General features: G+C 42.7%; 1 protein-coding gene and 1 long non-coding RNA gene across 9 annotated transcripts in view; one reads left to right on the forward strand and one right to left on the reverse strand.

Annotated features, from left to right (window-relative positions):
• PXYLP1 (2-phosphoxylose phosphatase 1) overlaps positions 1-26976 on the reverse strand; it is a 112747-nt gene that overhangs the window by 44350 nt on the left and 41421 nt on the right. For 2 of the 8 annotated variants that reach the window (XM_086754994.1, XM_086754988.1), the window contains exons 1-2: positions 10442-10907; positions 9460-9593 (exon numbers count right to left, since the gene is read on the reverse strand). The exons of 4 other annotated variants lie outside the window; for them this stretch is intronic. The gene's annotated coding sequence lies outside the window, so the exon portion shown is untranslated. Of the gene's footprint in view, positions 1-1320; positions 1411-9459; positions 9594-9656; positions 9963-10441; positions 10908-26976 lie in introns of those variants that run through there. 2 more of the 8 variants (XM_086754992.1, XM_086754993.1) reach the window with 2 other exon arrangements.
• Positions 14297-14853, forward strand: LOC147599595 (uncharacterized). The gene is made up of 3 exons (XR_015259393.1): positions 14297-14332; positions 14466-14639; positions 14729-14853. It is a non-coding gene; the product is annotated as an uncharacterized LOC147599595 (long non-coding RNA).

Genomic DNA, 26976 nt, shown 5'->3' on the forward strand with positions numbered 1-26976 from the left:
ACATTTCAAACATCTCTCTGCTAACCTGCTCTCAAGTTTGAGCAGGACTGTCATAGTTTTACGCTGGAAATTCTGAGAAAGTAGTCTTCCGCTTACATCTTTCAAAGGACAGTTTCCAGCTTTTCAATTCTGTCCTACTCAAACCACCATCAGTTGCCTTCTTTCAGAGATCACCAGCTAAGAGATGCAAGCGGAACAAGTTTTTACATAGTTTAGGTCTGCACTTCATTTTTGTCAGTTCAAGTCCTTTAGAATATATTGCATTTACTTCGGTTAAACCCTACATGTCTATGGCTCTCTTAAAACCGGGCAACAAACAGTCACGCAGAGACATCTCTATTCAAGTTATGTTTAGTGCATTAGTGCTGTAGGTAATGTAACATTATAATATTATGTTATCCCCTTTATGGGTTTCCCAGCATTGGAAGTTGACTTATTTTGCAGCCAGAGATATCCTGATTTCTGGGATTTCCTTAGACTTACATCAGTCTTCTGATGAAACTACACCCACGTTTTCTTGACCAAAGATAACTGGGGGGGGGGAAGTGTGGGAACTGTTAAAAAGCATGAAAAGATCATTAAGTGTTTGATTCTTTGATCTTTTTCACGCTTTCACATAGTACCACTAGGTGTATCTGCTTACCTCCCCCGTCCTTTCAGCACTAATCATCTTGCAAAGAACCACTTCTGAAATCAAATGCTTCTGACAATTGAAACAAGAATTTTTGAAAGAAGTACCGTAATTGTGACCTTTAAATATCCTTTTTATTCAGTAACATTTCAAAACCACACTTAAAAACACTTGAACACTAAACCAGTACTTTTTTATGACCAAGCACAATAATGAGGCTCTGAGCAACCTGATCTGGTTGGGGATGTCCCTGCTCCTTGCAGGGGGGTTGGACTAGATGACCTTTGAAGGTCCCTTCCAACCCAAACCATTCTATGATTCTATGAATTTTTGAAATGCAGTCACTAAAGTATACCAGTACTGCAATTATTTGTACATAATCAATAGTTCCTAGGACTTCTAATAAGAAAAAAAAATAAGTAAATGTACAAACTAACGTAGAGATGAAGGAAACTATAGTGCCAAAATATAAGGTACTGTAAACATCTAATTCCTCTGGGGTGATGCCATTGCCCTAGACCACTTTTCCTTCTCCAGTCTCTCTCCTGTTCCTAAAATTATCATTATATGTGAGAGAAGTTCTGAACAGCTGCAATTCAAATATAATTTCTATGTCCTCCACATCCTGCCCTCAAAAATAAAACCATTTTAAATTTAGTCTCCTTTCCCCCTCTTCCCAGAACTCTCACCCCTTTGGAGATACAGCTTGGAGACAATTTGCTGCCTCCGTGCCCAGGCTCTGGCAGCATCCTGACAACGGAGGCATTTTTCCTTCTACCGGCTGCACTAGCCTATTTATAAAGAACATCAAGCGTTCCCATCAGCCAGGACACAGAGGTGACATGCCCTTGCCTGGAGGAACTTACAAGAATCTAAATTAGCTTTGCCTGTAAACAAAGAGGAAAAGCAGGATTCTGCTGAATTCTGCTTTGTGTTGAGGTAAAACTCCACGCTGCACCCACGGGAACCTGGGAACTCCAGTGCTGCTGCAGAGATGTATGTTGGCAATGACTGAGTAGCGACTCCTCCGGTTACTAACCTTTGCCCTTCCACAAGGCTTCTGGGTTCCAAATTACAGGTGTCACGCTGATCCTGCTTCCCAGCAGCTGTGGAAAAGTTTCCCTTCACTTTTCATAGGTGTTACAGAGTTCTTCCCCTTGTCGCTGTTTTCCAGAGGAAAACAGGATGACGGTCTGTTATCTACCACTGCAAACCGCCTCCTGTAAATCTGTAAATCTCTTTAATTTAACAAACCATCTCGCGTAAATCCCTTTAATCCGGTCCCTTTTACAGAGTCTGCGTCTCTACGTATTTTCAAGTCCCACTTACCCAACTGATTACTTTTTCTCACCCTTCCTAGTAGGTTTTGGATCATCTTAATTCTGTCAATGCTCGTATTTTTAAAAATAAACAAAGAAAAAACCCAAACAAAACCTAAAAAAAAAAACCAAAACAAAAAACCACACACACACAAAAGCCTATATAATCATAGATACAACATGTCCCTATACCAAAAAGTATCTATAAAACACAAGGTATTTCTCTTTTCGTGGTTATTTGCCAAAATTGCTGTAGGTGCACAAGTTGGAAACAAGTCTTGATCTCTCCTGGTCAGCAAAATGTTTTTATTTAAGTCTGTATTTATGTGACTGCTCGCAAGCACTAAACATGACCAAAGTTTTATCATTGCTATTGCTGGTTGCATTCAGCATGGGATCCACAGGATTGCATTCGTTGGATGCAACCAGGGCAGGAATGGCGACAGACGCCATGATGCCACACGATGTATCTGGGTTGTCTTGCCGGGCTTGTTTCCAAACCAGTATGCTGCCCAGCGAGCCACCAGAACATAGGAATGAAAAGACGCTAGAGCAGATTTCCGTTGGGTTTTCCTGCCTCAGAGTTGACAGGCAGCAGGTGCTAAGCCCAAATATACTCAAATATGCAGCACTTTTCAGTTTTTCTGATTAGGAATACTTAATAAGGTGTTGTTATACTCCTATCAGGTAAAAGAAAGAACACAAAGCCCACCAAATAACAGGGAAAAGCATCACTGAAAGCTAATTAATGGCATCCCCCTTCTGTAGCAAACAAATCGCAGTATTTTGAACAAATATTTTTGTTTGCTATCTGACAATACAGAGAAACTTCATGTAAATGTAAAACTTCACATTTTCTAGGTCACGCTCTGCCTTTGAGGACAAGGTTTACACAGAAACATTTGCCACAGACTGATTCTCCGCTATAGATAAAAGATTTCAGAAGGTGTCCTTGCACCTCACTAAGACAGGGGAAAAAAAGCCCCCTGAAAGTTCTACCACCAATAGCAATAAAAGCAAGCACATGCTGCTGCCATGTGCATTTTTGTAACGTTTCAAAGAATCAAAGTTTCTATTGCTGTTCCCTTCCCAAACCTCATTTCCCTCAATCAGCTACAAACATGCTCAAATTAATCAAAATGCTGAAGAAAGTCCCCAGCTCTAAGGAACCTCCGCATTTCAGATTATCAAAATGAAACCTGAGCGAGACCACTTCATTCAACAGGAAGAAACCTGCAGACCTACCGCTGCCGTGAGGTCTCCGAGTGCAGCAGATGCTCTGAAGATGGATGTGGTTTTGAATTTGAAGCTGTATTTTCAACAGAACGTGATATAGCATGGGCTACTTCCTTTCAAACCACAGAGAAGCTTCACTGTTGTGTTAAATTCATCAATAAAATCCAGCCTATAATAAAAGCTGTCAAATTACAAAGCTTTAAACAGTCTTTAAATAACTTAGGGTTGTAAATCATTCCTCTTTTTACAAAGTCAGACTTCACGGCGTACCCAAATCATAAGTACCGAAAAGACCACTGCAAATCCTTTGCTAGGTTAATAGCTCTAACATTAACGTTATTATGAGAGTCATTTTCCTGTTCCTTTTATAAATGTTGAAAGTTTCCATGCTCTGGGCTTTGGTTTTCCAACTATGATGATTTTATAGGTCTTGTTTGGTTTACTTGTTTGAACGCCAAATGCATGAGAGCATGAAAAGTTTCAAGGAGTACGTGTCCTTAACTTCGGTTTCTTTCGGTCCATGTAAACCCTGGGTTCAGGAGAGCCTTCCGTTCAGACAAACTTCTCAACAAGTGCTTTGATCTGGCCTCAACTACGTCTTTTTGGCTGGAAATAAGGTCCGTGCCTAACAGCTGTATATGTTACTCCGTAGACATCTGAAAAAAAGTCCAAGGCAGTAACAACCCACCAGCCCAGCACGTCACTTCAGAGGCCCTGTGGAAACAAAATTTTGCTATCTAGGGAAACCCGACACAAGCCCAACTCTTTGACATCCACTTCAGGACTGTAACCATGCTCCTACTCCTTTCCCTATGCAATGACAGGCCAAACACGTCTCTGAACCGCAGGGAAAGTAAAAACAAAAACAAAGGAAGTGCTTTCACTTCCTCAAAGGAAAATGAGCAACTCTTTTTTAACATTATTACGAGACTTGAAAGAAACCTTACGATTCTGATGGCTGCAGGCCAGAACTGAACCTTAATTGGCAGAAAAACCATTCCAGAACATACAGACAATTAAATAATTCTTAAAAACCGGCAGCAGAACGTAATTATTTTAAACTTGCAGGTTTAAGGGGTATACCATATGCTCGTAATTGTACGAGCGCAGATCCTAATCACCCACAGATGAGAGCCAGTGGCTGATCAGATAACCTCACAGCTCCAAAAAGCACACAAAGGCAAAGCACTTAACCTGTTCCAGTTGTTACACCTTTTTTTTTTCGTTAAGCTTCTACTTTTTACAGTTTCAATTGTTTTAACAACTCCCTCGAGGTTAGATGCATTTGAGAACAGGACCTGAGCTCCCAAAACTGTCCTTATTCTTTTAATTCGTATTTAATTCTTATATTGGGTCCATTTTTCAATCTGCCTACATGCGTATCTATTCCAATGCCGAAAGGTCACACGCCCAGAGTTCTCGGGGGTTCACAGGCTTCGGTTGATTTGCTGGCAGTATTCAAATGGAATGGATTTGGGGAGATTCTAGTGAAGTCGTAAGAGCTTGCTGACCTAATTACTCCAAGCTCTTCGGCCTACTCGCCATCCTGTCTTGTATCCCCTCTTCAGCTGGTCCTCTATCCCTCACCCTCTGGAAAACTGCTGGAACTGCTGGTTCCCCAGCAACTCACCCCTGACTCCCCCTGGAACCATTGCTAGCCGCATCCTCAGCTTACCCTAAAACATATAGCATCTTACACCTGGTCATTCGGCCATTACCGAGAGCCCTCCATAAAGTAAACCACAATTTTACTAAATTATCTGAATTATACATGTGAAAAATGGCAGTGCAACAACCTGATGTTAGAAGTGTTTGTGCAGGAGGGATGGAAGGGCTGACATTTATTTCATCACTGATTACATTTCCACTGCGCTCAAGCTGTATTTTGACTCTCATCCCAGAATATTTTTTCTCCTGACTATGGCCCTGCTATGAAATCTGTTGTCACCTAACACTTCCATATTCAACCACCTCTAAACAATCATAAGGATTCAAAATTTCAGGGCAGATATCCATTTCTGTTTCCTGTCTTCCAAACGGAAAACTTTTGTTTCTCTCCACAGGTTATACTCGTACCTGTTGCAGCACCAACAGCTGGCAGCTCAAGCTGGAGAGAAAGAAAGAAAAAAAAAAATACTAAACAGACTTTATTCAGCAGTTTTGTCATCGTTCTGCAATCTAACCCCAGAGCCGCGATTACACAGCCGCATTAGCAGCCAGTCAGCATTTTCTGCTGCCCTTTCCTCCCCACAACACTTTGTACAGCTGCCAACTTGCCTGGGCACTGGAGAGCTGAACGGGGAATAACACAGGCAACACACTGGGAAAACTGCCATGCTGCTGGCAAAAGGGCACGCCTAGTTTTGTTTTTTTTTTCCTTGATCCTCCTGGCAGCAGCGCACGCTAACCCCTGCAAACACGTCACCTTACAGTTAGAGCCAACCGGAACCCAAAGGTGCAAGCAGGCGAGTTATTTCTTCAAGAGAAAAATAAAACCAGGTTTAGGTAAACGGTGCTGGCGCTAAACGCTATGTCCCAGCCTTCCACTTGAAAGGCCCATTGCCCACATTTTTGTTGCTTAGTTGCACAAAGCTGGTTTCACAATTTGTTGGCCCAAGAGAAGCTCCTCATGGAGGTACCCAAAGGTCTTCGTGGACAGAAACGGAAGCCTGTGTCCAGACTTCTACTTCAGGGGCAATCAGTGATCCAACATCACAACCGCAAATGTGAAAAACATGAACAAAGCACTAAAAATATGGCAACATGTGAGATCCTGTATCAGCATTGCTCTGTGCTTTTAAAATCATCAGGAACAACAACAGAGTGTACCAGGTATTCTCAGGGCCTCTCTTCTTATCATCAGCTCGTACGGCATCTGCTACGACATAAGTAATGGTGGAATTTATCAGACATTGAGGCAGAGTTATGGTGTTTATTTTTTTATTTTCACAAGGGAAGTCATGAATCATTTGACAACTTTCTGGGGGAAAGTGACTTCATTCCTGATACAGAAAAAAAAGTTCAAGGTGGCTGTAGAAACCATGGATGAAACAGCTGGAAGACAGTCACTGACCAGTATTTCCAAACACCATTTCTGGGCAATGTCTCTACTCTGTGACACAAACAAATAAGCCTAATTATTTCGGCTTCCAAGAATCAGTTATTTTTAAGAAATATGCCAGCTATCTAGCTTGTCAATGCCCAGTTTACCTCTCTACTCAATACAAAATAGTCTGTCAATCTTGCTCTGAATCCTTTGCCTGTCATCAGAACCACTTACTGCATAATCACAGACTTATCATCCACCTTTGTGGCCCTCCTGGCAAATGTTCCCGTTATCGTCTTGCACAATGGAAAAAATGCTTTTTTTTTTTGCTGCTTAGGATGAACCATTACGTTTATGATTCAGGCATTATCTGAACACAGTAGAATGACATTATCTGATTTTTTTAAAAGAATTATAAACACCGACTGCCACAGTACACCTTCCCACTCTTTATTTCTTCACTAAGAAAATGTCTCACCCAGCTGTAATCAGAGGCCACCTCATACTTTCAAGCCAAACAAGAACATTAATTTTGTATTCAAACCTAAACCTGACGCCATGAAGCAAGCCACGTGGGCAAAGCTCACGTGCTCCTGCGTAGACACAACTCAAGACTCATGTATCCTCCGCTATCGTTTTTAGAAAATAAAATTCCCAAAGCTTTCTGCCCTAAATGGTTTGCAAAACCAAATGCTTGCTTGAGGGACTCCATTTGGGCTTCACCAAAGTGCAGTTTGATTGTAACAAAGCATCTCATGGTCTGTACGATATTTCTAATATCTTTCTAGAAAGTTGCTACGTAAACCTTCAGTCATCATGATCCGATACACAGCTTTATGATCAACCATTTCCATTTCTATTTCTGTGTAATTTATACCATATATTGGCCTGCATTTGTTACAGAGAGCACTCTAGAAAGCATTTCAAAGAAGAAAAAGAGAGATGTATTGTAAAGCACAAACTTTTTATCAGTACTGCAATATTTTAGTACAATTCCAGTAAAATTACCAGGACAGTAAAACCCATGCAATTAGAAATCTTGTATTAAATTTACATTTTCAGTCTCCTCCCGGGCATTTGGCATTTCTTCCCTTTTTGCTAAACAATTTAATTTTTTGATATATATATACACACACACACACATATATATATATATATATAATTTACCACACAAGCTAGAGTATTTTTAAATACAACCTTCTGAATGTGAACCAATGCACAGCTCGCTCACTGACTCCGTCTCCCAGTAAATCAAGATTAAAGGCTGTGTTCAAACACTTCCCAAATGCGATGGACAGTTGCGACTCAAACCACGCTGTCTGTCCAACAATTGGACCATTGAGGCTCTTTTTAAGCAAACCTTTCCTCCCCCTCGAGGCTTCTAGTCCAGTGCCTGCCAGCCATGCTGCCTTTTCACGCATCTAACCAGTAACCATCCTTCACCAGTAACTCCCCAAACCTTCCTGTATTACCTATAAGAAACTCCATCTTCTTCAATCCTCTCGTACTTCCTCCACCAAATGACAGCTGTATGTTTTGTGCATGCTTCCCAATACTCCTTGACAGAGCACATTCATCATTTCAGTAGAGGCAAACTTAAAGGCTCCGCCTTCTTGAACAATTAAGGTACCAGCACCTCCTTTGTAGCATCCGTCATAAACCAGAAATCTAATCACATCTACATCGTAAAGCATATGTTAGTAGGTGGCTTAACATTGAATTCCTACGCTCATTCGATGTATGTTTGTGAGCAACACACATCTCATGGTGATTTTTTTCAATATTCATTGCCAATTTTTTTTTAGTTAAAAGATAATAAAAGCCTTGGGGAGAGGAAGAGAACATGAGACTAGAACTGACCATAAATCCAGATAAAAACCACACTTGCGACCACATGAAGTCATCTTTCATCTTTCAGGCAATAATATGCAGATATACTTAAAATACAAGCCTTTTATAACAACAAAAAAAAAATTGAAAATAATCTGCAACTTCAGCAAAAAAAAGCATCCAGAAAAATTCAGCCAAAGTCTAGTTTCAAAGGTTTCCTCTGAGATTACGGAAATGAACAAAGACCTACATAAGAAACCTCAGGGGACACTTACGGTTTCTTTCATCTAAGGAGGTCACGAGGAAAGAGAAGTATGTGAAAATACACACCTCCTTGTAAAACCCCTGCAGAAAGCAAACTTCCTGGGGGACAGTCGTTTTGCACACCCTGAAGCATTGCTTTTTGTGCGCGTTCATTTCAAGATGCTCGCTTTTTAAACTGAAAAAAGCCCTGAAGACAAATGAAGGTTACTAGGAAAAAAAAGTAAATTCGCAATTATGAAACTGAAACGATGTAATTAAATGGCTGAAATCTAACTGGGGGCCCACCTCTGGTTAGGTGACGGGTACAGACACACAGGTCTAGCAACACCAACGCAGCTGTGTAGCTCTCTTGTCAGACTCACACGAGACCCCACTATTCCTCAACATTTCCTTTTTTTGCAGAATAGGGAGCTGTTTCAGTATGTATTGAATCTTATAAAAATTAATGCTTCAGCACTGCTGAGTTTACGTAAAATATTTAAGAGGCAACAATTAAAAGCCATTAGAGAGAGGAGCGTATGTGTTTTAACCACATGCACTACTTTTAGTTACCTTTTTGAGAAGATTAAAATTAAGCAGCTTTTCCCTTTCATCCCACTCACACCCTCCCACTACCAATTCTGTCTGAGCTAATCCTCCTTCTGCAGACGTCAAAACAGGGCAGAAGTATTACAGCTACTTACTGCCAAAATGTGTTGCTTTAATATCCCGTTACCATTGTAATACTGGCACAATAACTTATTGTACGTGACAGCTTTTGCGGTTAGTCAAGGATAGAGCCACTTACTCTGTAGGGTTGGGTTTTTTTTTTCTTCCACGTAAAACTGGATTTGTAAAATTTGGAAAAGAGAAAATTTAAGGTCTGAACGAGCTGCTCATCTCAGACTATAAGGCCAGACAAAATAAAAGGCTGATAAGGTCCTCACGCACTCTTCCCACCCAGTCATTTCCATTGTCCCAGCCCTGATGTAAAGTGATCTGTCCAGAAATTCAGGTTACCGTATTTACGAATGCATTGTTTAACCCCTTACTTCCTAGCATTGTAAAGAATACTTTCAAGGATTTGTTTTTTAACGTTATTTTCTTTTTTTTAAGTGCAACACTCTGCATGCAGGCCGAGGCGATCTCCGTACCACAACACGCTTCTGATGAAAACTCCGTGCTTGTCCAAAGGAACCGGCACCACCAAAACACGCCGAGTCTGCTCAGGGCTCCACAAATATTTAGGTTAAAGTATGCACAAGGAAAGGCACCGCTATCAGATACGCTACGAACAACAGGCATTAAAAAAAAAAAAAAAAAAAAAAAAAAGATAAATTCAATAAGTTACCCCGCTCCAGGCACCAGGAGTTGGCACAGCCCCCAGAGAAGCCGGTAACGGCGATGCCGGGGCCCTGGGGACGGACGGGCCCCTCCAGGCTCTCACCCCGCACGATGTCTGCGCGCACCCAGGGTCGGGACCCGCTGGGCGTTCACGCGCACCCAGTCAACCCCGGCAGCACGGAGAGCCGGCTGCCCGGGGGCTTGGCGGGACCCTTGCCGGCCCTCGGAGCCGGGCGCGGGGCAGCCGGTCCCGCCGCGCCTTCTTCCCTCCCCGGCAGTCAGCAGCCGCCCGCCCGCCCGCCGCAGCCGCCGAGCGTTTGAGGCGGAGAGGGAAGCCGGGCAGAGCCAGCCCCGGTCCCGCGGCGCGCCCTTACCTGCCTGCCTCCGCCGGGGCTGGGCCCGCCGCCCGCCGCCACGCCACGGCCACGGCTCCGGCTGAGGCTCCCGCCCAGCGCCCCGCGCCGCCCCGCCCGACGGCGCCCCCTGCCGACCGCACCGGCGGCTCCTCCGCTCCCCCGCCGCGGGACGGGGCCCCGGCGGGTCCCACAGCCGGGAGCGGGGGGGGGGGGGGGGCGCTGTGCCACCCGCAGTACGTGCGGGTCCCCGGAACGGGCGGTCGCAGCCCTTCCGAGGCCGCCCCCTCTCCTGACCGCAGCTGTGGGAGACCGGCGAGAAGCTGCGGGACGGACAGCGGGCACCCAGTCCGGGCTCCCCCCCCGCACCAGAGCTGCGCTTTTCGGCTTCCAGCCGCGGAGCAGACGGCCATCAGCTCCCGGGAGACGCAGCACGAACCTCCAAGGCAGCTCGGCAAAATGGTCACCGCTAGGCACTCCGCTCGCAAATCCTTCTCACGCTTAACTTCCCGGGAACTACAGCTGGAAGTCGTCGCAGCCCTTTGTAAGAAATGCCAATTTCAAGTCCTCGCCAGAGGAGAATTCCACGAATCTCAGTAAAATGATAAACCAAACACGTTCCTTTGTGTAGCTGATGCAAGTGAAGTCATTTCATAACTTGCAAAGTATTTGCCAGGATCTGTTGCCAACAAAGAAGCTCCCAGGAGCCGACTGCTCTAACAGCAGGAGCCCTTCCTTCGTCCTACAAGCCGATCATCTTTCAAATACACTAATTTTTCACGTACCCCTAAAAGAGATTCTGAAATTAACTCTGCAGATCTGGGAAATGCCTTACCTCCCTTTACAGCCCTACCCTGGCATGCCCGTGCGGAACCTGTGCACGCAGTGGGTGATCAAAGCAGGCGCCCTGACACCGAACCAGCTTACGACAAATGGCTGGAGGGTTTTTTTTGTTGTTGTTGCAGTCTGGAGTCACCTCAAACAGCATGTGTGGTTCACACGTTCCTGCGGTTCCGCTCCTGCCACCTTCCAACTATTTCGTCCTGCTGCTCTGCCAGCCAAACCACTTATCTGTGTGGCCTCTGCTCCAGGGTCATGGTGACCGGTGGTCACCACCCTGTCAATAGCAGCACGAAGCCAAATCTGCTGGCTTTGATACCACACACCTATGTTTTTCTAGCTAGACTGGTATTTCTGCCTGACTGGTATAGTTTCACCTGGAAAGGTGCTAATGTTCCCCATCTTTTTTCCTTTTGGGCTAAGAAGTAGGAATTAATCTACCACACAGTGGTGTGGGAAGTGGTTGTCCAGCTGCAGATCAGAAGACTGGAGCCTTCACCAACTGCTGCTCTGTAAAAACCGTACCCAGAGATGCTCAGCAGCAGGGTGGCCTGCCAGCTGACGGCTACGCATCAAACACACAGGAGCCGCTGTCCTTCCTGGCTATCGGCATCACATCAGATTAGAGCTAATCCATCATAAAGATTTCCTTATTTTTAAGAAAAACAGTGCAGACCATCTGAAAAAGAATGGTTTGCAGAAGAGTAGAAGACAAATTATGGGACCCTAGATGTGGAACAGTGAGACTTTGGACTGCCGTTCACCAGATCACTTCAGGGCATTTTAGGGTTGCATAATGATTAACATCAGCGCAAAGATTTCTGGCCTATCCCTACCCAGAAAACAGAATACATACTTTACACAAAAATCATCTTCATAGAGAAGCAATGATTTACCACAACAGCAAATGCTTGCCAGGGCAGTTATATTTCCACCTCCGTCCAGAACAAAGTGCAATTCACAAAGGATCTGGGATTCAGGAACTGTGAATCTGTTCTCCATGTAATAAAAGCATTTAATTTTCTTCACAGAATGTTTTTGCTTTGGATAATAAAATACTTTTGTCCATACACACAAAAGAAATCAGGTTTGGTAGAGATAAAGTCATTATGATATTTACAATACAAAAGACTGTGGACTCTAAAGTTGTTAATAGCTGAAAATTTCTCAGCAGAAATCCCATCCACATGGATTTTAAAGATAAAATTAGAGGAGACAAGCTGAATACTTGCAGGGCAGAGCAACTGCGACTGCTGTCTTTGGAAGAGACTTGGAGTTACACACAGTCCCACCATATCACCTCACCTCATATTCTTGTCAATTGGATCTCCTTTCTCCTACACATACCGTTACGCATCCAGTGACCTCCTCATAGTGCAAATACTGCTCCGTAGCATCAGAATTTGCTCTTCTGGCAAATACGGTAAGGATGTCCTTACAGTGTGGTGAATTATAAAGGAACTAACAAAAATTCTGTTGCATTAACCAAATAGTGGCCATGAGTGCGTACGGATGCTAAAACCGTGAGCTCGCTCACTAACATCCACCAGCTGCTACCGAGACAATCCGCAATTATGTGTGGTCAAAACACTGCAGTGTTCCTCTGTCTGACCTCAATCCCAAGAGGTAAGCTGACAACCTGAATTACAGAGGACAGGTCGTGGTGAAATGGAGCCCCGTCACCCAGGGAAGACAGTTCTAATTTTATAGTTTACTTAGATTTCCAAGCTCCTGGTCCTAATCCTGGCTTCTTTTTTTTTTTTTTTTTCCTCCCTCTTGTTTTGTTATTTTTAAAGGGAAAAAAAAAAAACCAAACAGTTTCCAACTGGGTGGTGGGCTTTTTTTGTTCCCTCTCCTTCATTTCTAGTCACAGAGTCAGAGCAACTACACATCCTTCTGTTTGCCAGAGTTTTTGAACAGGAGATTCTCAGGAGAAGGTAAGGGTTGGATCAGGGCTCTCCTGCAGACAAATTCTAACACACAATACACAATCAGTTACATTTTACCATATAAATTAATTCCATTTTCTGTGTAATCCAACCGCTAATACTTTTACAAGAAATAAGAATCAGGAAGTAAGCCCAAGGACTTGACCCACAGTACCAGCCAGATCCCAGCTACTGCTCCTAAAAGCCGTGACAGCAATGGAGCACAGCGTAAGAGCACGGGTGAGTGGGAAGAGAGAGAAGCAAGCCACTGCTCTACAGACAAGTTTGCAGTCAGTTTTGCTCATAAAGGAGAGCTAAGCTATTGTACATTTGAACTAGTTGAGTATTTCATACCGGGTAATACTTGAACGAGGTATTTCAGTTCTAGGGTTACTTCTTCACTCCAACGGTTTCAGGCCCTATACATTTGTGGGTTTTATTTTTTCTTCTTCTTCTTTTAAGAACACAAGAGTTTCAGCCCTCTGAATCATTCTTTCAGTTCCATTGTTTGCCTTGGGCTGGATTTCTCAGCTACATGCCCGACTGCTTCAGAGAGTCCTTACTCTTTATCTAGCAAAAGGTCGCTTCTGACAATACCCCATTCTTAGCAAGCGCTGTTTTCAGTTTGCTAATTACTGACTGAGGTGCTTTGTGTCTCAGTCCTACTACTTTTAAGTATTTAAAGAAACCTCTGACAGTTCTGGAAGGAAACCCCTTTGAAAATAGTTATTTATGCCTGCTTTTGGCCACCACATACCTGAAGTCTGATGTCACCTCTTTCCTGCGTCATTCCAAGTGTCATGTGGCATTTCCATCCAACGCCTGACAAAGCTAGCCCTGGTTTTAGAGCTTTGAGTGCCCTGATGACCTGTGTATATCTCAACATCACATTCCTACAACCTCTTGGGATGCCAGTATCATTACCCATTAAATTACCTCACCCTGAGTCACATTGGATCTTTTGGAATCTTCTAATCATGTCATAACTGTTGGTCTGGATACAGTGCCACAGCCACTCGTGCAAATTTCTCTAACTCTTCTATTGCATTACAGCTGCTTCTGTTTTCTTCAGAGGCTGCCTATTATCTTATTTGTCAGCATTTCCACATATATGGCTTTACAGCATTTAAATTACCTCTGCAGGGAGTCACTCAAACCCCGAAAACATGCTATTTTTGTGGTGTATCGTGTTCATGTTAAATGTCATGTTTTCATCTCTAGCTCTCAGGCTTAACTTCCTCATAATATCACCACACTCAGCCTCATCAGCTTCAGCAGTAATCAAGCAATCAGCAATTAAAGTACATACTAGGAATATTACCACATATTTCATTTTTTTTCCCTCTCCTCTTTCACTGGTTGATTAAACCCCAAGTAATAATTAGAAATTCTACATTGTTTCTAGCTGCTATTAAACAGGCTTAGCAGAAAATGCCTTATCTGACAGTACTTGCCAATATTCCCCTTTCTGCTGGATAGCACCATAAAAAACCTTGTTTATTTTTCAGAATGAACAGAAGACTGCTGTTTGCACAAGACTCGATGTCCTGGAGTATAAACAGGTATATAACACTCCTTCATTTAGAAAATCATCTGATTTAGTTGCAGGATTTAAAAAAAAATAAATTAGGACCTCTGAACAAATATAACTGGAATAGTTAGTTTGGCCTATTACTTCCTCCTTCTTTTTCCAAGCCTCACTGTCATGCAGCTGGATGTGGACCAACCATGGGATTAAAATGCAGGCATCTCATCCCAGAGGTCCACATTTTATGCCAGCAGGATCCTACCTGGTCACAAGAGGATTGCCAGTGCATGTCAGAATAACAAAGGCCAGTTAACCAAGTCATTCAACCACAATGCAATCAGGTACCCACCAAGGGAGTTTTAGTATTTATAGGGCAGGTATCACCAAATGGGAACATGGCACATCCCATTCCAATTGTGCTTTTTCTAAGTGTGTAAACAGGGTGTCATATTCTGAAGAAAAGAGCTTGTTGCCACTTCCTTATGGAGAAAACACTACAAGCAGCAGAAACCACAAACTAAATATGGGGCTGAAGTTTTTGAAAGAGGAAGTCTGTGTGGGACCACACTCGTGGAGGAATGTGCGCAATATAAATAGACTTTATAAGTATGCTAAGAAAATACCCATATCACGCTTTGCTGATTTCTCCCCAGCAGAAAACCAACACCTGTTTCCACTTTGCAGAGGTTCGGCAGCAGTCTCTGTAGCCAGATTTCTTCAGCATGGACATGCTAGCACAAGACACAGTATGAGAACCATCGCTCTCATTTCTCTCAGTGCCATTGGAAAGGAAGCTCAAGTGACTTTTTTTTTTTTTTTTTTGCATAGTGCCTTGTGACACATCATACATCAGTTCTGATCAAAGAGCTCCTGTTCACAATTCACGTTTCAAAGCAGTTTTAAATAAGATGCTACACTCCTTTGAAGGCATAAACAAGTGACTCAGACTCTAGCTTTTGTGTTACCATCTAAGATATTTTCTACTGAGTACTGGTTATACTGATGATCAGTTATTCTATACATAGATTTTCATCCAGGTGTTTTTCTAAACAGCTGTCTAAGTTTGAATAGCATATATGACGAGATGTGACAGACAACTTCTTGAACAAGAGCTTTAAACCCAAATTAAATGTTAAGGAACTTTGCTCTTAAATCACCCCGCTTTTCCTCTCCAAGTAGTACTCAGCAGTGTCGGGCTGTGAGATGGAGACAGACTTGGAGAGAGCACCCACCTTTGCCACCCCAATAGGTGCACTCTTTGCCTAGCTTATCATTTCACCTATTTAAAGTTCCATTCGGTAATTTGCCACTAGGACTGGCTTCCGAAAAGAAACTTCACGAAGGGGTTAGCAGAAACACAGGTCTCAGATTGTCTGAATATGTATCATTGCTTTTATTTGCATTTCAAACACCTCAGATGAAAGTACACATGCCCAAAAAGGCAGCAGGTGCTTAGAAAAAGCCTCAAAAACAACCCTTAAAATAACTGCATGCATACACAACTACTCTCCAGTGTCATTTATGATCCCAAAGAGCTCCTTCTGTCTCCCTGGAATAAGGCAAGCCATTCTTGCAGCACTTAATTGGTTCTAGGGGTAACCAAGTCCAGCTGCTCTGCCTAGCAAAGCAGCACAGCTGCCTTCTCTCAGTCCAGAGGAGCTGAGGAGAGGGGGGAAAAAAAAAATGGAAAGTACCCACCACTTCAAGAGCTCCATTCCCAGGGTCTCACAAACCTGACTAGAATCTGGATTGGAATTTTAAACAGATCCCTTAGGAGCAGCTATCGGCTTCCTAGGCAACCAGGGTGGCCACATTGCTGCGCTGCGTACATGGAGATAGGAGGACGGGGAGGGGGTGTGGAAATACATATATATATAAAAAATTGCCCTTCTGTGCTCACAGGCGGGTTTCCTAGTTCATAAATATTCTTCCTGCAAGCTGTGACTTTCGTTAAATTCAGACTCAGCTTGCCAAAGTGGTAGGCAGAAAAGTTATTCAGAGTGACAGCTTTTAGCCCTTCTGCTGCTGGGTGAGTGGGGACCACACGGTTAGATGCCGGCAAAACTGGCTTTAGACGATCTGAAGCTTTCTGGTGCCTGAGGAAAGCCCAGGTACCTTGCTGGGGAAGGTTTCTACCCTTCTGGTGGGTGGAACTACAGAGTTGTCTGTGAAGCTGGGTGAATTTTAAGCACATTATATTATTTCCCTGTTGTATTTAGTTCTCAGGGAAACTACCAACTTTAAAAGTCTAATTACAGAAACCTACCTAGAAAAACGCCCTCGATACTGACACTGGGCACACTGACCTGCTGTTCCGTCAGGAAAGAGGGTACACATGAATGCAGACAGCACGGGTGGGTGTAGCACAAAATAAACATTCAAGTAAGAATATTAAGGCATTGCTACTTGAAATATTAATAACACCAAACAACTTAAGTATCTGAGTATCTTAGCTTCCTATTTCTGTAAACAAGTCCACTGGCTGAGAATGCAGGACATGTATAGTCTGGAGCCATGTCCTAGTTTAAGTAAAGATAAATAGTACTGCAAGACCCACCTTCCCAAACTGCTTAAAATTAGCAGACTGATATATTGTAAATCAGCAGAAGGCTGCTTCTACACATGTACATGCACATAGTGCTGTATCAGATGAACTTCCAGGATGAACACATACAATTGCTCCAGGGCAGGAATAGGAATGCGGTAAGCAGATACAGAGCCAGACGCTTCAAGATAATTTCTTTCTAACTGTATTTAATATTCATGTCAGGAATACATCTCATTTTTAGGGCTCAGTTCTCCTGCACTAACATACAGAAGGCACTTCCTCAGTTCTGTAGGAGTAAATAAGAAAGCGGGCAGAATGTAGAGTGAATGACTTGTGTAGTGTTTTCTCAGCGTGACAGGAAAAGCAGTCAGTGTGGCTTCTCCCTTTCTACGCCCACATAGGGTGAGTATTTCAAGTATTCATTTCCTCCTCACTACTTTAAGGTTTGTCGAATGAACACATCCGGTAACCTGAAGAGTAGCTCCAACCCTAGGATTTCTTGGTTTCAGACTAGGAAGAGAAAAAAGCTGTATTTTAATATTTTATTTGACCTGGATGAGCTCACTGAGAACACCAGTGATAGGCAGGCAAGAGGCAGTGTTCTGAGAAGGTCTAGATAAAGAAACAGCAATTGCAACACTGCCTGATTCCTTTCGGGTCATTTAGGTTTCTTCTGTCCCTGGTACATTCTGGAGAGAAGAAGAAATCCCCATTCTACCATATACCTGTGGAATTTTATCCAGTTAATTCCTAATCTCTCCTTTGCCTTTTCTAAGGGACTAGAATGCTTTGCTTTTCCAGTCTTCAGATACTGCACAGCTGAAGCTTCAGGCATCAAAGCCAGAGCTTCACCAGAATTAGATTTTGACAATATAACAGAAATAGAACAGAAACTGGGAAATAAATAGCAGCTGAAAGTAAACATGCACACAGTCAGATGCATGGCCTTTTAGGAAAGAATTTCTAGATTCCCATAAGCTTGCTTAAATACTGAGGTGATGAGCCATAGTGTTTTGCACTGCTGAAGCAGCTCAGAACAGCTGAGAAACTATCAAAACTACCACTCTGCCAGATGTGAATTCCGAAGCCCATTTCTAACGTCATTTTTCCTAGCAGAAAAAGAAAAAACATATTAAGTCCAATCCTGGCTAGTAAAGCCCTGGGCAGATCTTTATTTTTGCTAGAACGTGAAGCAGGATTGGCAGGTCCAAGATTCATGATCTGGAAAGGGATTTACAGTTTCTTGCCATTCAAGTTTTGTTAATGAATGAGTAATACATTACTGAAGCCTCATGGGTCCTAAGTGTCCTTACTTCCCTTGAACTCTAGGGCTATTTCTTAAAGTTGTCTCCACACTCCTTTGTTAAGATTCTCCTTCTTTCCTCTGAAAAGACAATTGAGTAGCACTTCTTACATAGGCAGTAGTTTCACTGCCTTCAGTAGAGCTACTGCTGATTTAAAACCATACAAATGGTAACAGAAAAAGACCTGCTTCCCTCAGGCTCTTGAAATCCTAGAGTCAAGTACCTTTGATCCCGATGGTTTCACTTAGTGCTTCTAACCTGCAGCTGCATACCAGGGGAGCAAAAGGGCCAGCTGCTCCCCGTGGGGCAGGGAGCGATGATCCAGGCAGCAGGCAGGAGCCTGGCCACGTGGGGCCAGCCCCACGGCACCCGGACAAGGGGAGCAGAGCAAGGCAGGCCCGGAGGTGGGTGCTCAGCCAACAGCCCAGATCCTCAGGTGAGTTCGTGGTGAGGAAGCAGGTCCCAGGCCAAGCCAGGAAGTAAATCCTCAGGTCAGAATCAGACCAAGCGATTGACAGGCAGGTCCATAGTGACAAGAGACGCCCAAAGGAGCCATGTCCTAGATCCATGTGGTCCACGGCAAGGCAGAACTATAGCTGAACTAGAGACCAGCACCCCAGCAGCACAGGTGGAGCTGAACTGGGCTTTTGTGTCCACGGGCAGGGGTTTGGGTGGGAGCACCAGGTGAGGCTGATCGGGACCATTAATGCCCAGTAGCGCCCTCAGGGCCACAACACATCTTCCCACACGAGCCTCTGGCAAGGTTTCTTGTTTAGATCCATGCCCAGTGACACCTTCCTCAGTGAACTGTGTGGTGCATTAACCAGTTCTTTTTACATTCCACAAATAGCATCACTGGCTCCAAACAATCGGCTCCACGAGATTTCCACTATCAGGTCAGATACGTGTGAAGTGTGGCAAACGCCAACAAAAGAGGCAAAGGGCCAGGATACCAAGCTGAAATGCGATCGTAGGTGAGGAGAATGACACCTTCCCACAGCTGAAGATCCAGTACATGCAACGGGACAGCAACAAAATCTACTTCAGTGGGTCTGATGATTGCTTGGAAAAAAAAAAATCTAACTTTTGAAGTGCTCTGTAAAATCATAGATGCTAAAAAGGCTACTTGGAGATTACCCTTTATTGCACACGTCATCAAGGCAAATGCAATACTTTTATTTTTAATAAAGACAGCTGTTAAAGATAGTGTAATTTTTTTTTTAGGTTAAACAAACAAATAACAGACCAAATGATGGCCCTCGAGGTCACTGCTATCTAGCGTAAATGCAGACTGCCAGCATTCAGTGTTCATGAAGAGCGCCTGCCAGTACAAATCATTTGTCATTGTCACTCTGAGAACTCATGGGTTTTTTTTTTTTCAGAAAAACTGCGATTTCTTTGTCTTGTTAGTTTTTGCATACAGCTAACTAGCATGTTTCAAGGGCAGGACAAGTTCAAGAGAAGATGAGAGGGTATTGAGTCGGGAATGTGAGAGAGAGAAATGAGTTATGCGCTGCGTAATGATAAAAAAAGACCATTTGATATTCATCACTGCAGAGAGCAGCTAAATAACACAAATTGTATGCATGAGCATCACGTTGCCGATTATGAAAAGAATCAACCAAGCAACGGCCCAAATGCTTATTAGCTGTTGTGTGTGTCCGAACCCAAACATATTCATATGAATGGAGCTGTCAGGAGGAAACTGATTAATCCCACGATCCCAAATGAAGAGTGACCCAGCTGCAGCAGTCTTAAGAGCATCGTTTGCAGATATAGGAGAAGAATTTTACTACTGCTACCTAGAAAAAGCTGCAGGCCCCCCTAGATTTGAATACGGGATCATACCTGAGGGATCAGAGGTCTTGCCTAGAGATCAAGGCCTGAGGGATCCATCAGACGACTTATTTATGTACGGCATGGTAAGGAATGCATGCCACGGACCTTCCCAACCAGACAGACAGGCAGTGCATGAATCATCTCCGTCTGTCATTTGTTCAAAGGTCTACAAACATCTCCCAGTTTGGAACCTCCTCTCTGTGTCTGTGCTATGGGAGAACCGGGGTTCAGATCTGTCTCCCAGCACCAAACATCTATACACATTGTGAGCGCAAGTGTGGAGAAAATAGAGCAACTTGCCTCTCTCTGACAGTCATTAAAGTGAGCCCTCGCTGCTTTCCCAGCTGCAGGAAAGCAGGGACAGCCTTCAAGTGAAGAGTTTTCTATTTTGAGACTTTCATTACCCTTCCCCACTTCCAATAGTTTGATATTCCTTTCCAGAAGCTCGAAAATAATATTAGTCACCGAAATTTGTCCTTTTTTTTCCCCTCAAAAACTGATGTTCTAAAATTTAATTTGAAGTTGAAACAGTATTAATTTTTTTTTTTCCTGTATGCATTGGCAGTCTTAGTAGATTCTTAGAGCTTTTAAAGTAGTAGTAGTTTTAGTTGTGCTTATTTTGTAGGCTGATTTCAGACACACAAAGAGGGCTCTGCCATGTCCCCAGTGACCTGAGCGGGGTTATTTCAGGTTTAGCGTAACTAAAAGGAGGAGAATTAGCCCTGTTTAAAAGTCAGATAGCAATGAACACCTCTTACCCGCAGTCAAGTGCAAGTTCTGAATGAGGAAAACATTCTTACATTTGGTACATATTTGAGTTCCACTGAACTGCTGCTAACATTAGGTACATGTTTAAAGACTATTTAAAAAAACAACAAATTTCCTTTAAATTGGCACAGATACAAAGCAAACTGCCTCTTACATTCTGCTATCAGCTATGCTGGTGTCAGATTTCCTTCACCTGCCTGCATGAGACGTAAAGCCAGGCCAGATGGGAATTACGAAGATGAGCTGAGGTGTCTCAAAGGAACAACCAAAAGCAGACAGGCCCACCATGCCAGGTAACCCTTTCAAGGCTTTATGGCCCTTCAGGACCATGTGCTACTGGGAAAAAGGACAGCTAAAACCAGACCTACAGAAAGTGTAGCTTAAAAAAGTAAAACCGCTGTAAGAAATCGGTCAGGTTTACGGGTCAAACCTTCTGTGAGTGAAGTGAGATTGTAGTGTTTGTATGCATGTTTATTTGATATCTTGCACATGAGGAGCAAATGCTTGATTCTGACCAGATTATACAACAACCTATGTTTCCCTAAAGTACTGTCTAACATTCATAGACCTCTATTTATAGCGCATTGAAAGGATGTTTTCTTTTGGATGTTTCTACCCTGGCAAGTTAGAAATGCCCTGCAGAAGGGAAAGTATTTAACTGTAGAGTTTTAGTATGCCTTCAAACTCTTACCCTTAACAATTTATTGATGAAATGTAGTAGCCTTCAGCCTCTTATCAGCTTTCTCATTGAAAATAGTAAGTTAACAGGAGAATTGGTAAAAGACATCTTTCCCCAAAAAAATCTAGCACCAGCAGTCTTGGAGATTTTTTTTTTCCCCTCCCTAATGTACGTAATTAATTACTTACTGTTATACCAAACGTGCAGCTCATACTCCAGTCAGTATGGGGTCTGACAGACTTCAGGCCCTTGTCGATGCCGGCTCTCATAATACGCTCTTTTAAGACCTAATTCACCCCAGCACTTGTCCCAGCAGGCAATGTTGTGTTAAGGCCTGCTTTGTTCTCAGCCAATAGATGGGTGGGGTATTGTTCTGTCTAAACCCCATATAGATGAGAAAGCTAATTTAACACCCTGGATGCTTAAACAAATAAGCTTATTAAAGGAGATAGTGATTTTGTGTGGCTTTCCTACTGCTGGTAAATAAAAAATGACAGTTTTCCTCTCCGGTTCTAAAGCTAAACATTCCAGTTCTGAACAAAGGAGGTGGGTAAACAAGTGGCTTTGAGGACAGGAGGAAAATATTGCTATTCTTTGCACTGAATGCCCTAAAGCCTGAAAGCAGAATACTCTGCATTGTATCTATGATACCGCTGTCTCCCTAATGCACAAAGGGATGGCACATGGGCTCACACGACTTCGACTGCAGCAAAGCAGCAGGGATCCCAATGGTGTTCCCATGGAGCTTTCATTAGAAGTGGAGACTCATGGTGTGTTTAATCTCATCCCCTGAAAGACTTTGCTGTGTGTCTGTCGGCAGCAGCGCATAAAGATTAGAATAGCAGCCTGGCAAAGTGGGTTTAAAGTTGTAGGATTTAGTGCAAACCAGCACCTCTCCCCCCTCAAAAAAAAAAAAAAAAATCCTAAGAGAAATGGAAGAAGGATCAGACTTCAATGCACCAAATATAGAGACTGAATGATGATCCCTCTGCCCTTACCCAGCATATCATCGTTATGACAGGACAAACTCCCATCGGAGCTGCAGCCCACATGTGACATGTACTGTTCTCACCCGTAGAGTCAACAGAACGCAGGCACAAAGGCATTCATCAGTGAGCACCCTGATAAAACACAGCTGAAACTTCAGACTCGCGGGCTGAAACAGCAGTTGTATATTGAAGAATCTCTTGCCTGAAGAAGAAAAGACAACATTTTCTGTCTGCTCTAACAATCTGAAAATGATCAGGTCAGGCAGACCTGCCCACAAGGTTATTGTTTTATCTTATATGTTGCCAGGTAGTGCCTCTGAAACAGCTGTTCTACAGATTTTCTCCCCAAAAAGGCAGTGTAACAAAAGACTGCACCTAGTATCTCAGCCTTGCCTCTAATTATTTCAGTTCCTCTTCATATATTTCTCTCTTCTAATCTCTCTACAGATATAGCTGAGAAATTATTTTGTTAACCCAGAATCCTACAGGTTAGCCAACTCCCCATACTGATGTCATCTTGGGGAATTTTATATTCAGGCAATTTGTGAATGGATGAAAAGTAGAAATATTCCTTAACATCAACTGTGACTACTTCTTGAAGTTAAAGAGTATTATAAGAAAATAATTTATCTCAGTCTTTACTCCTGTACATTTTAAACATCTTGTAACACATTACTCTGTCTGGTGCCATACAGATTTTTGACTTTAAGACTTTTCAAATACAAGCGATGGCAAACACGTTTCAGGTCTGTAATTGCTTTCTCTTCTTTGTTAAAACTAGTGACAGAACACAAGTCCCATATCCAATACTGCTAATGTTAAAATATGCAGTAAATAATTTTTTTAGGCCAGTAATTCTTGTTACTCTGGCAAGTGAATATTTCAGCATCAGCCAGTTATTCCGTCTGTGAGAATAACTCTCAAAAGTTCCCTAGTCCACAACGGTATAATAGTCTTTGCTTTCAGTTTTGCTTCTTGCTTTTTGTCTTTTGGTTTCCCTTCATGAGAGAGTGGTATAAAGGATCACTTAGTATTACCAATTACAGAAACATTTTGTTTTCAGTCCACTGCTCTATTTTTTTTTTATGGCCTTTTCAATGATGTCCAGATGGATTCCACTAAAATGTTTTTAATTGTATATATTTTGTTTGAAAAAAAAAAACCCATTAATATGTGGAATATGAGAAATCCTTATTGGAAAGAGTTCTTCAGTCTTGAGTTAAGTTCTTTGGTTTTAGCCAATGTTTTCTATTTCCAACATACTTAAATTGTATAACCTGGATGGTGTTCCCAGAACTTAGTACTCAAGCTGAGCTCCACCGGGAAACTGCTATTAAAGTAATCAGTACTTTCTGTAGATGGTATCTGTCTTGTTCACCGCAAGATACATGCATGTCTCTCAGATCTGCTGGTTTGTGGCATGTTGAGAAAGAAATCGTAAGAGCTGAGTAATACCTGAGGCAATAAAATGGAGTGTTCCACGATGTGTATGTGAGGTATATGACAGAAGTTCTGCTCACAACTTGAAGCAAGCAGATCAAAAATACAACCATGCCAAAGATCTTGGCCACTACTTCCATTGGTTGATTTTGTTTGTTTTCTGCTGATTCATTTAAACATCTTGTACTATCAGTTCCTATCCATTATGCCTATAATAAGTATTAAAATAAATTGGTAACTTGATCAGCAGCTGTCAGGTTTCAGCAGCCATTCTGTTTACTGTTTTACTTCTGGAAAAAATAGAGGAACCGCTGTGTCCTACTTCCAAAAGTGGCACAAGATAAGGTAAAACTCCTTAATATCAGACATGCGTAGGCTGGCTGCAGCTGAACAGTTTAATAGCAACAGACAAGCAGCCAGGGTATGTCTATACAGCCAAACAGGTATCATTACCTTGGCACTGACCTTGCTGGCTCTCTGAAGGTTTGCCATGAAGAGCTGGCAGCCAGCTCTGACAGTAGCAAGCTCTAATATGGCTGCTATTCCATGCTGGAGAGCACGCCACCAAATCTCTGCTGCGCTCTTACTGCTGCTGGTGAAATCAGTTATCAGAGCTATAACGATCATGCTGTGATCACTGTAATAGGTTTTCTTACACTCTGAGAGTATGTGCGGAGAGAAATAATCCAGTACAAACAGCTGCTACACACAGAGTACTGCCCTAGACTTGATTTGCCAAAAAACAAACGGAGTGCTTTTAATATTATCTGAAAAAACACATCAGAGGGACCTGGCCAAGCTAGAGAAATGGACTGACAGGAACTTTGGGGAGTACAAAAAAAGAAAATACAAATTCTTGCAACTGGGATGGAATGACCCATTGCAGTCCAGACAGGCTAGGGCCAAGTGCCTGGAAAGCAGCTCTTCAGAAAAAGATCCGAAGGTCCAGGTAGACAAGTTCACATGAATCAGCAGTGTGCCCTTGGAGCAAAGAGGGGTAACTTCAACCTGGGCTGTTTTAGTACAGCCAGCAGTTGAGAGAAGTGATCATTCCCTCTGCTTGGCACTTACGAGACCTCTCTGGGATATTATGTCCAGTACTGGGCTCTCCAGTACAAGAAAGACATTGACATACTGGAGTTCAGTGGGTGGCCACTGAGATGGTTAGGGGGCTGGAGAACATCATGTAAGAGGAGAGGGAGAGAGAAGGGGCCTGTTCAGCCTAGAAAAGAACACACTTGCAGGGAGTTCTTACTGCTGTCCAGAGCTACCTGCCTGGAGGGTACAGAAAAGAGGGGGCCAGATTCTTCCTGGAGGGGCACCTCCCTCCTTGGAGATGTTTAAGACTCAACTGGACTCGTGCAGGCACAACCTACCTTATTAGACCTGCTTTGAGCAGGGAGTTGGACTAGACGACCTCTGGAGGTCCCGTCCAACCCAAATTATTCTACGACCCTGTGATTCCTAGATGTAGAAAGAAATGCTATAGGAAGCTGCTGACAGCTAACCTGCACATAGCTAGAAAATAACAGGAAGAAAAGCAATCTAAGCAACTATGAGCCTGTTGGTCTCCGACAGGTTTTTAGACTTTCAAATACATTTTAAAGGCAAGAAATACTGAAGACCAAGTGATGAATGGACACCGAGATAATACACCATATCAGATTACCAGCAGCACATCCTTTTCCTCATCCTACTATCTTCTTTAATAAGAAATTACAGGTAGTTTGGACCTGCTGTGTTTAAATACCACTTTACATTGGAAGTTTTTCAGTCTGAGGAAAACATTTGGTACAGTAAGTGTAAACCAGCGAGGGATCTGCTTAAACTAAGGAAGTGATAATTTGTGCCAAAAAGAGAAGGCTGAAAATTCGTTCGAGGTCTGAAATTTGGATTACTTCTCTTGTTAATATTTAATTTTGCCATTGTTATTAAAAAGCTGCAGAAAGTAATATTTGTCAAAGATGGGTCGTGTTATCAATATCAGAGAGGGCTGAAATGACCTACAGAATGAAATGAAAGATCTTGGGGATGACAGCATAGGAACTGGATGATATTTTATTGCACAGCATGCAAAGCCATGTATTTAAGGAATTGCAGCCAGCTGGAAATGACTAAGGAAAAAGATCTGGACATGCTGGCAAATCATCCGCACTCTGTGTGGTAAGTCAAAGGGGTATGATGCAGCTGCACAAGAAATACAACTCAATAAAAGGCTGTAATTTTCACTTACTCTTTTGATGTTTCTAGATCTCCTACCAGAGAGCCACCCCAAATACTGCACAGTTTTTCAGAACCAGCTTTTGAATTTTTAGAAACCTTTTAGTTTCCCATACAGAGAAGAGCAAATTAAAAGTACGTATGTGTGCACAGAGGGAGAGTGATGGAAAAAGAGGAAAGACAGGGGAAACACTGAAGCGAAAATATAGTTTTTAGGGGTTGTGATTTTCTGTTTGAACAAAAACCCATTAATTCCTGAAATATGTCCAGAGATTGCTTTTGAAAGCTTTTGGCAATACCAGTTCCACTAAGTAAAGTACAGTAAGTGATTTCAGAGGATATGAATGCAGGATAGCAGGTGATGTGTTACAGCTCCTCTTCCGGCAGTGTTGTTAGTTCTGTGCTAGACCTACAGCAAAGATCCTGCATGCTTGAAGTATTCAGTGTTGTTCATATGCTGTGAAAGCCAGAAGTAACAATTTTCTTAAATTGAATCATATTAATAAGTTCTCTTATTCTACTCTGATAGTTCCTTATTTTATTATTATATACATTATTAACTATGCTAGCAGCAGGACACAACAAATGCAAAATACTTGCTCGAGAACACGACTGTTTTCAGCGGGGAATAATTAAGAATACATTTCAATAACATTTAGGATTCTAATGAATAAAAGATAACTCATGCAGGCAACTCGGAGGCCTGCATAATTTTCTCCAAGGAGGTTAAAATGCATGATGAGGGCTTAATTGATAAGAAAGCACTTTGGGGTCATATATTTCAATAGCAGACAAAATGTGATCAAGGTTCAGGTAACATATAGGTTTGAAATGTCATCTTTCCTGCAGGAAGCCCTCAAAAGGATGTCAGAACTCTGCAGTGTAATTCAC

Source organism: Chlamydotis macqueenii, chromosome 9, assembly GCF_036417535.1.
Source record: "Chlamydotis macqueenii isolate bChlMac1 chromosome 9, bChlMac1.mat, whole genome shotgun sequence".
In the NCBI taxonomy this organism is placed as follows: domain Eukaryota; kingdom Metazoa; phylum Chordata; class Aves; order Otidiformes; family Otididae; genus Chlamydotis; species Chlamydotis macqueenii.